The sequence below is a fragment of the Papaver somniferum genome, unplaced genomic scaffold (genome assembly GCF_003573695.1).
Source record: "Papaver somniferum cultivar HN1 unplaced genomic scaffold, ASM357369v1 unplaced-scaffold_10, whole genome shotgun sequence".
NCBI lineage: Eukaryota > Viridiplantae > Streptophyta > Magnoliopsida > Ranunculales > Papaveraceae > Papaver > Papaver somniferum.
The window spans coordinates 2,872,429-2,883,175 of NW_020618825.1; positions in this window are offsets into that span (position 1 = coordinate 2,872,429).

Genomic DNA, 10,747 nt, shown 5'->3' on the forward strand with positions numbered 1-10,747 from the left:
ATGTTTGTTAAGAGTTTTGACAGTGTTTTTAAACTAACTTGGCATCTTCTTACACATGATACTTGGATTACTCTATCTTCCGTTACATGTTTCTTTTTGACGAACTGAAGGGAGCTGTTGCAAGTGCATCTGTTGATTTTACTAAACCACCTAGCAATGCCTAATATAACTGCCTCGTTAATGAAATAATGGATCCAAGAGGGATGATATACGATGTATATTCGTAATATTACAGAGACGTTTCACTAGGGCGATTAGGTGGCCAAAATCTTCTGTAATCCTATATGAGAGACCTAACTAAAATGCAGATCAAGTGGCAGTTTCAGTTCATATTTTTCGGTGTGATTTTGAGTTGTAATTGCAATGTATATCCTTTCTTTGCAGGATGAATTTATCCTTTTTCTGTTGTCATGTAAAACTGAATTCATCTTTTAAATACAATGTATATCCGATTTCAGATGCAGTTCAAAATTTAGCTTTAGCTGATTTGTAAATACAAATTCAGCAAAAACAAAAAAAATCTGAAATATTCGTTAGATGCAATTTATAGTTAGTATTATTTTTTTTAAAATACAAATTCAGCAAAAAAAAAAACCGTAAATGCAATTTATATTAATATTTTATATTAGAACTCATGATTTATGACAAAAACACACAGTCATTCTAAATAACAAACCACTACAGTCATTCTTAATAAAAAATTATGTTTGTCATTCTTAATAACAAACCAGGTACGTGATTTTAAGTAATGGTTTTTGTTTGTCATTTATAAAGAGTTGCATCAAATATATAACGGTTCGAATAACAGAAGAAAATCGTGATAAATCATGTTTTATAACAGACTTCGTTTTATAGCCTCTTCGTTCGTCATTTAAGGAATAGATATAATGCGATAAAAAAGAAGAATGACTCTTCGAGATTCACGACCAAATACAGCAACGACGGGTGCTCTTTGATGCTTCAAGCTATCGCCATTAACAAGTCTTTGGATATTTTTAAAATAAAAAAAATATGTAGGGAGGCAAAGTTGAGGTGCTGGTTACATGTTGAGGAGTCCTACTATTTCAAGAAAGATTGTAAATGATTTAGTTTATGAGCGTGTCAAGTACAAAGTACCCTATCATAAAGCCTCAAGAGATCATAAAACATATTAAAGTTAGTGGGGGATCAACATCAAATATCCCCAAGCATACCACATCAATTGATTTTTGGCGAAGATGTAAAGTCATATACTGGTCTTTTGTGGTGAGTGGATGTTGTTAGGGAAACTAACCCTGGTTTGTATATTGAGTTTGACTACAATGATGCAACAAAGAGATTTAATATACTTTTCATTTACTTTGGAACTTGTAAAGAGGGTTATAAACTTTGTCGTCGAATGATATTTTGTGATTCTACATTTCTTAATGGCTTTTCGTATGAACTTTCATGGCCGCGACATGTCTTAATTGCAATCAAGATAATCGTTCTGTTTTTGGTACATATTAATATTCATATGTACTGTCTAATCCTTACTTTAATCTTTTAAAAATTACAAATAAAAAGATATGTACTTTCTATTCCTAGTAGTTTAGAATCAGTTTCTTAACTTTTAGTTATTTTTGCAAGTTTTTACCCATTTGCATATGCAGTAGTCCCTGCAGGAAATAATGAAAGTTGGCGTTGTTTTTTTCTCAATCTTGATAAAGTTGTAGACCATTGTCCAATCACCTTTATGACTGGCCGAGCTGAAGGGTTGGTGAAATATATTCTTGAAGTTTTCCCTGATTCTTACCATAACTATTGTTTCTTCCATTTGAAAAACAACTTACCTATTAACAAGTCTAATGAAAAGTATAAAGAAGTAGTCAAGTTTTTCCATAAATCCATGTATGCGCTTTCTCCCGCAAGATACAAAGAAGGTATTCAAGAAATGGTATAGTTTGGAAGCCCTTGGGTTGTTGAATACTGCCGTAAAATTTCTAGGGAAAAGTGGTCTAGTGCATTCTTTCTAGGATGTAGGTTTGGCCAGACTTATTCAAGGGATGCTAAATTATCTAATAATTGGATTTCTCACGAGAATAAGTTACTAACATTGCTCTCGTTGACACGATCAGGTTTGTAGCGGTTTCTTATAATAATACAAGCTTATATTTATTGTTCTGAGGTTTTTCAATGTTGATATGTACTTGTCAAAACATAAATCTTGAGTTTAAGCATGCTTCATTCATTTACTTTTCTAGTGCTTTTGCTATTTTTTTGTCGTGTAGGCTACGTGTTATGATGTCAGAACGTCGAAAAGATGGTATTGTGATGAATCCAGAACTTTTAACCCATGTGTATCAAGACTTGCTTGAACTACACATTCATATTGTTTGTCCTAGGAAAGTTACTCAGTCACATTCTCACCTCTTTAAAGTGCATTCTCCAAGGTTAATGTTGAACCCCAACTCTCCAAGTTACTCGATCTTTTTCTGGAATTAACTTTGTTTTTGTGTGCATAGATAAATATACTTTGATATGTTTTTTTATAAAGATCTCATAGGGTATATTTACAGGAAAAGAGTTTCACTTGCCAAAGATGGCGCGTCTATGGGTTCCAATGTACTACAACAATAGTTGCAACTGGCAGAAAGTTCCTTGATTATATCAACGAGTACTTTAAAGTTAACTTTTTTTGGGAGCTATATTCATTAGCTATTAGACATGTTCCTAATTATGAAAGGTACATATCTACACAGTACATATCAACCATAAACTAAGATTTCTTTAACCGTACATATTGATATGTAGTTTAGAATACATCAATAGAAAATATCACAAGCATATTACATATTAATATGTATTATTGAATTCTTATTGATTTTCATATGTTTTTTTCACTAAGGGTATGTGAGTATACCGAGGAAGATACTTTTATGACACCAATTGTAATTAGGGCTCCTGATGAGTGCCAAATATTGTATATATTTACACCTTTTTATTGGCATTTAACTCATCATTTGTGCACTAACGCTCCATTTTATCCCATATTCTGTGTTTTCGTTGTTTTCAAGAATAAATACTTTTCTCAATTAATTTGGCATTTTTAGGTACTAAATAAATCCTGGTTAACTCACGGAGCGAAAAGAGCAAATAAACGGCAAAGACTCCCGCAGAAAGGCAGCGAAGATTGATGTTTGCAAGAGCCAGATCAATTAAAAGTGGGCTTGAAGAGGAAGAATTTTTCTTAAAGAAGATATGGGGTTGGCATACCCAAGGCCCAAAACCCTTACTCAAATCCATTTCCTAAGCCTAAATTCAAAACCCAAACCCGTTTCCCTTCTTAACCGTCAGATTGGATCCATTCCATCATCTAACGGTCGCTTCATCAGAGTACATCGAGCTTTGAAGTTCCTGTCTAACATCATAGTACCTAACTCCATCTTGGACCGCCAATTTTGATGTATATCACATCCAACGGTCGCCCCAAACCCATTTCCATCGCGCCGTTGGATCAATCCATCATCTTCTCATCCTACGGATTCCCCTCACCAATCATCAAAACTTGATGATCCTGCTCAACACCACAACACCCAAATCTATTTCACCCAAAAGAAACAACCCCTAAAACCCATCGGGTTCTTCTTCTTCATCCCATCTCTTCTCTGCAGAAACCCACGCCTCCTCCACCAACTCCTCCTGCCGCTTCTCCAACCACCACCAAAGCCATCAAATCCATCAACCACTATAACCCATCACTACCACCATCATTACCTACTTCCTCAACCATTTCAGCAACCTAATTCACTAATTTTTCACGCCTCTTCTCAGAAACCCTAGGCGTGTGAGATTAATAAATTAGGTTGAGAAATAGCACGCAATTGGAGCAGCAGTTGGACGACAAGAAGCAATAGAAACATGGGTGAAGATGATTGAGTGTTTTCAGAGATTAGGTAAGAGTTAATTTTATTTTATTTTGAAACCCTAATTCTGAAATTGGGGATTTTTAGGGTTAGTTTGTGTAACTATAAATTGAGATCTTGGGTTGTTGTATAAGGCATGCCCGGCCTAGCCGGAGCACCAAGCTCTTAGTGTTCTGTAACTTTACTATTTCATCTGTTTCATCCAGTAGTATAATTTGATCATGTTTTAGTTCATGATAGACACATTTTTGTGTCTAATTTGTCCTCAATTTCCGCATTGTTGGAACTCTATTTGTGTACTAATATTGTGTTTTTATGTATTTTTAGGAAATAAACATTTTTGGAAAATTTGGCTCGAAAAGTTGATTTTTGCACCCGGAGGACAAGTGTTATTCGGACTCTCACTTTTGGATAAGGGGTAACCTAATTACTAAGTGTTATTCGGACTCTGGCAGAATTTCGATCGTTAAAATGAAGGGGTTATGGGTCGATTCAATGGCTGAAATTTGGTATAGAGATGTGATATAGGTTAAGGAACAAAGTTTGGGTGGTGGTTTCGATCAAATTTGTCTGGAATACGTGTTTTGATTCTCGAGTTCAAAACAGGGCAAGCATGCACTGGAGGATGATAATCACGCGTCATGGAGAGTTATGGATGTGTTCTGATGATGTGGAATGGCTCGAGCATCACTTTGGGTCGTGAAGAATCGATTTGGAGCGTGGAGGGAGGAAGTTTACGCAAGAAATTCCAAGTTTGGTAAGAAAATATTCGGAAAATATTGTTATTCACTGCCCGCATAATAAAGAATTATATTGGAGTTATTGGCGAGATTTGGAGATGTTGTTGGGTATAAATAGGCTCTTTGGGTCTACTAGAGGGGGCGTCGAGAGTCTGGGGGGCTGAGGAGAGCCAGAAAGAAGAAATTCGAGTTTTCCCAAACTCGGTTTCTGCTACTGCTGCTGCTGAAGAACATGAAGAACACGAAGAACGGACCTGCACCAGCAGTCGTTTTTCTACAGAATAACGACTCGGACCTGTGGGTCGTACATAAGGCAGACTTATTTGTTACAGCGTTTGCGACACAACTGCAACAGTCTTATTTTGTCACTGAGGGTCGTAGTTCTCTAGTTTGTAACAAATATAATTGTTACAAACCCGGTTTTATTGTATTTCTCATATTCTCATCATTTGTAAACCATTTTTTTTTTGAGAATCAATGAAATATTTTGAGAGGTTTTCCAACATGATGAGCGGCTAATTCCCTCGTAACCAAGGCAATGGAGGAAGCTATTCACGCAACATAAATGGGTAACTATTTCATTTAATTATATAATTCACCTAATCGCTGTTTTTGCAGAGTTTTAAATTATTTGAATGATTGTCTTAATTATTTGTTATTCAGCTTGATAGGTTATGCTTGGTTTAATCTCTTTATAATCTATGCTTAAGGTTTACAAATAATGTTTGAGAATCTGTATGATTGATAGTGAATTAAAGATAAAAGAGGACTTAAGAATTGAATAGAGTTTTGAAATATTTATCATTCAATTTTGCATAATAGTGGAATCTAGTGTCTTGGTTACCTCTCGCACCCATTGTTAATAATTTTGTATATAATTTTATTAAACCTTTAAATTTAATCTTCACAAGTCCGAGAGTTTGAACCTCATTACTACAACCCATCAAAAATCATTAATCATTTTGGCGCCGCCGACGCGGATTTGTGCTTAGGTAGAATTTTAGGTTTTTATTATTTTTTTACTATTATTTGTTCCTTTTTACGTTTCTTTTTGTGTCTTTGATTTACAGGTTCGAAGTGGAATACTAAGGACTTGGGAACAAAAAGCTTAAAGCTAAAAGCTAAAAGAGAAGAAAAAAAAAGACATAATTTTTTTTTTAGGATTTGTAAATAGGCTTTATTTTTCATAATTTTTGGACTTTTTATTTGGACTTTATTCTGGACAGTTGGACTTTATTATTTTTTTAACCCTACGGAAGGGTATTATTAAAAAAAAAAAATTATTATATAAACTGTGTGCAGGGAAGGACGACGATTACTATATCGTCTCGGCCCCTCGGGTTCGTACATGACATAGGAGTCGTGGCCCGAGTCTACTTCAACGGTTCATCCCCTGTCTGGTACGGGAGGTAAGTCCATCGAAACACTCGCGAATCTACTGTCAGCGGGTTTACTGTATTCCTTAAGGTGATTCATTGATTGAGGACGAATTTGGACTGTTTTTAAATTCCTAGTAAAGGGAAAGGCCTGGCCAATACAAGATAAGGGTTCGGATTTCATCACCGCTCCCTTCTTGCCCACCTTAGGAAAACGAAACCTAACGCGAACCCAAGCTTTAAAATTTGGAATAGAACGAGACCGATAGGGTAACGATCTTAATAGGAAACTCGTTCGAAAAATATTGGTTGCTCTTTAAGCACATTTCAAAGTTCATGATGGTTTCTGTGAGTTGAATGCATGACTGCGCCGCCTTCTAATGCGGTGAGGCCTTGGGTATCAAAGCTCTACTAAGCTTCCCTCGCCTCGATTCAACTTAGATTAGCTCGGATTGATTCCAGAGGGGTGTGCTCAAATTGTAACGAATTCCTTTTCGAAGGAATAGACTGGTCTAGAAAACAATCTAAGTGAATCCATCATGCTTTATGTTTGCTAGAAATCTTTAGGTTTGTTTTGGTAGAGTCGAGTCGGCCTTGTTTTTGGTTGTGTAGAATTCCCTTGCAATTAAGAATGTCGAACTGGTATGATAGAAGCCAATACAATGAGTATCGACCTGAATTTGAATATGGACATTATCAGTTTTATGACCATGGTGGGAATAGTAGTTGGGAACGCCAACCTTTTCAAGGTTATGGTTCATACCATGGTGAGCCCAATTACTATCCACACACGAATTGGTCTTACGAGCAAGAAAATCAGGAACACTGTAGTACTGGTTACTCGTTTTTGGAAACTAGTCCTGATTATGATATTTCTGAACCTGTTCCATCTCTAGAAGAGACCCAGCAACGGATTGAAAGGACGTATAAATGTTTAGTTGCAATGAATAGTTCAAAAGAAGAGTGTACACGATATTTTGAGATGATAAACGAGAGTGGTGAACGTATAAGTGTTATGCTCAGTGAAATTCAGGCACGTCTAGAGGCGGAAAATGAATAGTTGGCTAATGCTGCTCGAAATAATCTAAATTTCCAAAATAGGGTTTCTAATTCTACCCTTGATATCAATAGTGAATATTTGCCTAATTTAGAGGACGATGTTAGAATTGGTAACACTACTTGTTTTGATAAGGTTCGATCATTTTCATGTTATTATAGTGATGATTATGATGAGGATAGTATTGATGAAGAACATGAAATATGTAGGCATAGTGATCAGAAATTTTTTACTCCGATTGAGCTTTATAATGATAGTGTTGTTTCTAATACAAATCCAAATAATTTTAATAATTATTCACCTATTCAAAAGGATGTGGACTAGAGATACCACCGTTTTAGAAGATGTAGTTCATGATCCTTTAGCCTGCAGTATGTTGGATAATCCATTATTTGATGTGCCTATCAGTGAATCGGAGGAGGTAACTATGATTAAAACCTTAGTTTATGAGCCTTTCTCTGATAATCCTTTATATGATTGTGATGATGGTTTAGAGGAAAGAGTTTACCTTGAGAACACTGTTTTAGAATCTAGCGATTTAGAAACACTAGTCTTAGAAGATGATAAACTCGTAGAAATGAGTGAGGATGAACCCAACTTAGAAGAATCTATTGACCATTTCCAGGAATCTGATGACCTAGAAATTAGGGAAGTTGTGACTAGTCTTTCTAGAGACACAAAAAACTCTAAGTTTGGGGGTGATTATCATTCTCCGTGTGCTTTAACTCTTAGAAAGTACCCTCCTGTAGGACTTGACATTTGTGCCTCAACCATCTTACAAGATTATCTTCATATACGTTTTCCCGAACCTAATGATGTCCAGAAAGAAGCTCAGTCGTTAGAAACCCATCCTCTGGTTGATGTGGTTTTCCCAGGCTATGATCCCTGGATTGACTTTGTTTTCCCACCAAATAGTTTTCTTCCAACTGTGGGAACTTTTATTTAAATGTATCGAATATTAAGTTGTGAGACTAAACCTAAATGCTTTAGGAAATTAGGATAGACACATTTGCTTAAGAAAGACCACCTCTTTCACTGTGGTCAACTATGTAAGTCATATCTGATTGACTTAGAGGATCCGCAATTATTTAGGTTATTACTTCGTGATTCTAAGTTCGTATTTGAGTTTTTACAGACTCTAAGACCTAGTGATTCGGATCCCATCTATGAAGAAACGCAGCCAATGAAAATATTTTATTTAAACCCTTTCATAGAACCTGAACCTGAACCGCAATTAGCGATAATTTTTAGGAAACTAGGTAAGGGCATGCTTTTCTTGTCCATTTTCTTGGTTCACTGCAGTTTCCTATGGTCAGCTCTATTTGATTTTGAAGACCCACAATTATTTCGACTGTTACTTTATGGTTCGAGTTGACCAATCCTTTTCTAAGTCTGGCTGAAGACTTTAAACTTAGAACTTCTTGGGAGGTAACCCAATCTCATGCAACACGGTAATATCCTTCCTTAACTCTTTTGCTTCAAATAGTAACCGTTTCTCCTTGTTCATGCTTTTAATTTCATCTTTAGAACATTGAGGACAATGTTAGATTTAAGTTTGGGGGTATGGGAGAAATTTTTTAGTTGCAATTAGTAAACTCCAGAGCCTAGAAATTTATGCCTATTAAGGTTTGCACTAACCAATCTAAGTGGATGGGAACATCTTAGTTATAGGAGTTGAGGAACCAATTGATTAGATGGAAATATCGAAAGAGTCTATTCATAAAAGCACAGAGCTCAGGTGTTAGAAATAACATGATAGTTGCACCATATCTCGTTGAATCCTTTTCATTTCTTTTTTTTTATTTTTATTTTTTCATTTTAAACTATGTTTCTCTAAGTGATTAGGTGGGGCACACGATTCAAGTTGTTACCACTGCTAGGGTGAATTAGAGTGACTGAGTTACTAAAAAAAAACCGGACCAGTTAGACCAATCGGAATAAGTATTAACACTTGGATAGAAATGTGCGTGTGTTCTCCCTGTTTCCGTCGCCTAAGCAAGCGTGGAATGCAGGACCCGTGGGAACTATCGTGTAATCTGCTGACAAGAAGCATGCGCTTGGATCAAAAAGATCTATTCATGCCGTTAAGTTAAAAAAAAAAGGTTATTGTTCTGTGTAGTCAACTGCTGGTTCCCTTGTATTTGCCAGTTTGTTGATCTAGATTTCAGTTATCGACCACTGGTTCCCTTGTATATGCCAGTTGTGTTGATATTAGTCAGACCGGTATCGCAGTCCATTAGGATAGGTTCATTCTGGCAGTGGCCTTCAGACAGATATGTGAAACATCGATCATTTGGTTAACATCAAAACCATCTACATTTTTCTATTTCCATCTCCTTTTTTTCTATCCATATGATTAGTTTGACTCCGAATATGATGTCCATAGTGCAACTATCTGAGTAGATCTCTGTCACTTTATATGAATTTTAGTATGCTTGAGTGTAAACTCGTGTACAACAATTGGAATTTCGCATCAGGGTACTTCCTCCTGTAGTCAGTGATTGTAAGCCAACCAAGGAGATTCTTTAGTGCCTTCCAAGGAGATCTGCATAGATAAGCTAGGGTCTGGAGTAATGGTTTTGTGGGAACACCTCTGGTAAACCCTCCCGAGATTAACTCGGTTTTATTTATTTTTTATTAGTTTTGCTCGAGGACTAGCAAATAATAAGTTTAGGGGTATTTGATAGACACATTTTTGTGTCTAATTTGTCCTCAATGTCCGTATTGTTGGAACTCTATTTTTGTACTAATATTGTGTTTTTATGTATTTTTAGGAAATAAACATTTTTGGAAAATTCGGCTCGAAAAGTTGATTTTGGCACCCGGAGGACAAGTGTTATTCGGACTCTCGCTTTTGGATAAGGGGTAACCTAATTACTAAGGGGCACCCCAGGTCACCCCAAGGCAGCTGCTATTCGCACCCGTACTCTGGATAGGGGACTACCAGTTTCTTCCCCATTTGAAACGATTTTGGCGGGAAATTTCTAAACAGTTCTCGCAGAATTTCGATCGTTAAAATGAAGGGGTTATGGGTCGATTCAATGGCTGAAATTTGGTATAGAGATGTGATATAGGTTAAGGAACAAAGTTTGGGTGATGGTTTCGATCAAATTTGTCTGGAATACGTGTTTTGCTTCTCGAGTTAGAAACAGGGCAAGCATGCACTGGAGGATGATAATCACGCGTCATGGAGAGTTATGGACGTGTTCTGATGATGTGGAATGGCTCGAGCATCACTTTGGGTCGTGAAGAATCGATTTGGAGCGTGGAGGGAGGAAGTTTACGCAAGAAATTCCAAGTTTGGTAAGAAAATATTCGGAAAATATTGTTATTCACTGCCCGCATAATGAAGAATTATATTGGAGTTATTGGCGAGATTTGGAGCTGTTGTTGGGTATAAATAGGCTCTTTGGGTCTACTAGAGGGGGCGTCGAGTGTCTGGGGGGATTAGGAGAGCATGAGAAGAAGAAATTCGAGTTTTCCCAAACTCGGTTTCTGCTGCTGCTGCTGCTGAAGAACATGAAGAACACGAAGAACGGACCTGCACCAGCAGTCGTTTTTCTACAGAAATAACGACTCGGACGTGTGGGTCGTACATAAGGCAGACTTATTTGCTACAACGTTTGCGACACAACTGCAACAGTCTTATTTTGTCACTGAGGGTCATAGTTCTCTGGTTTGTAACAAATA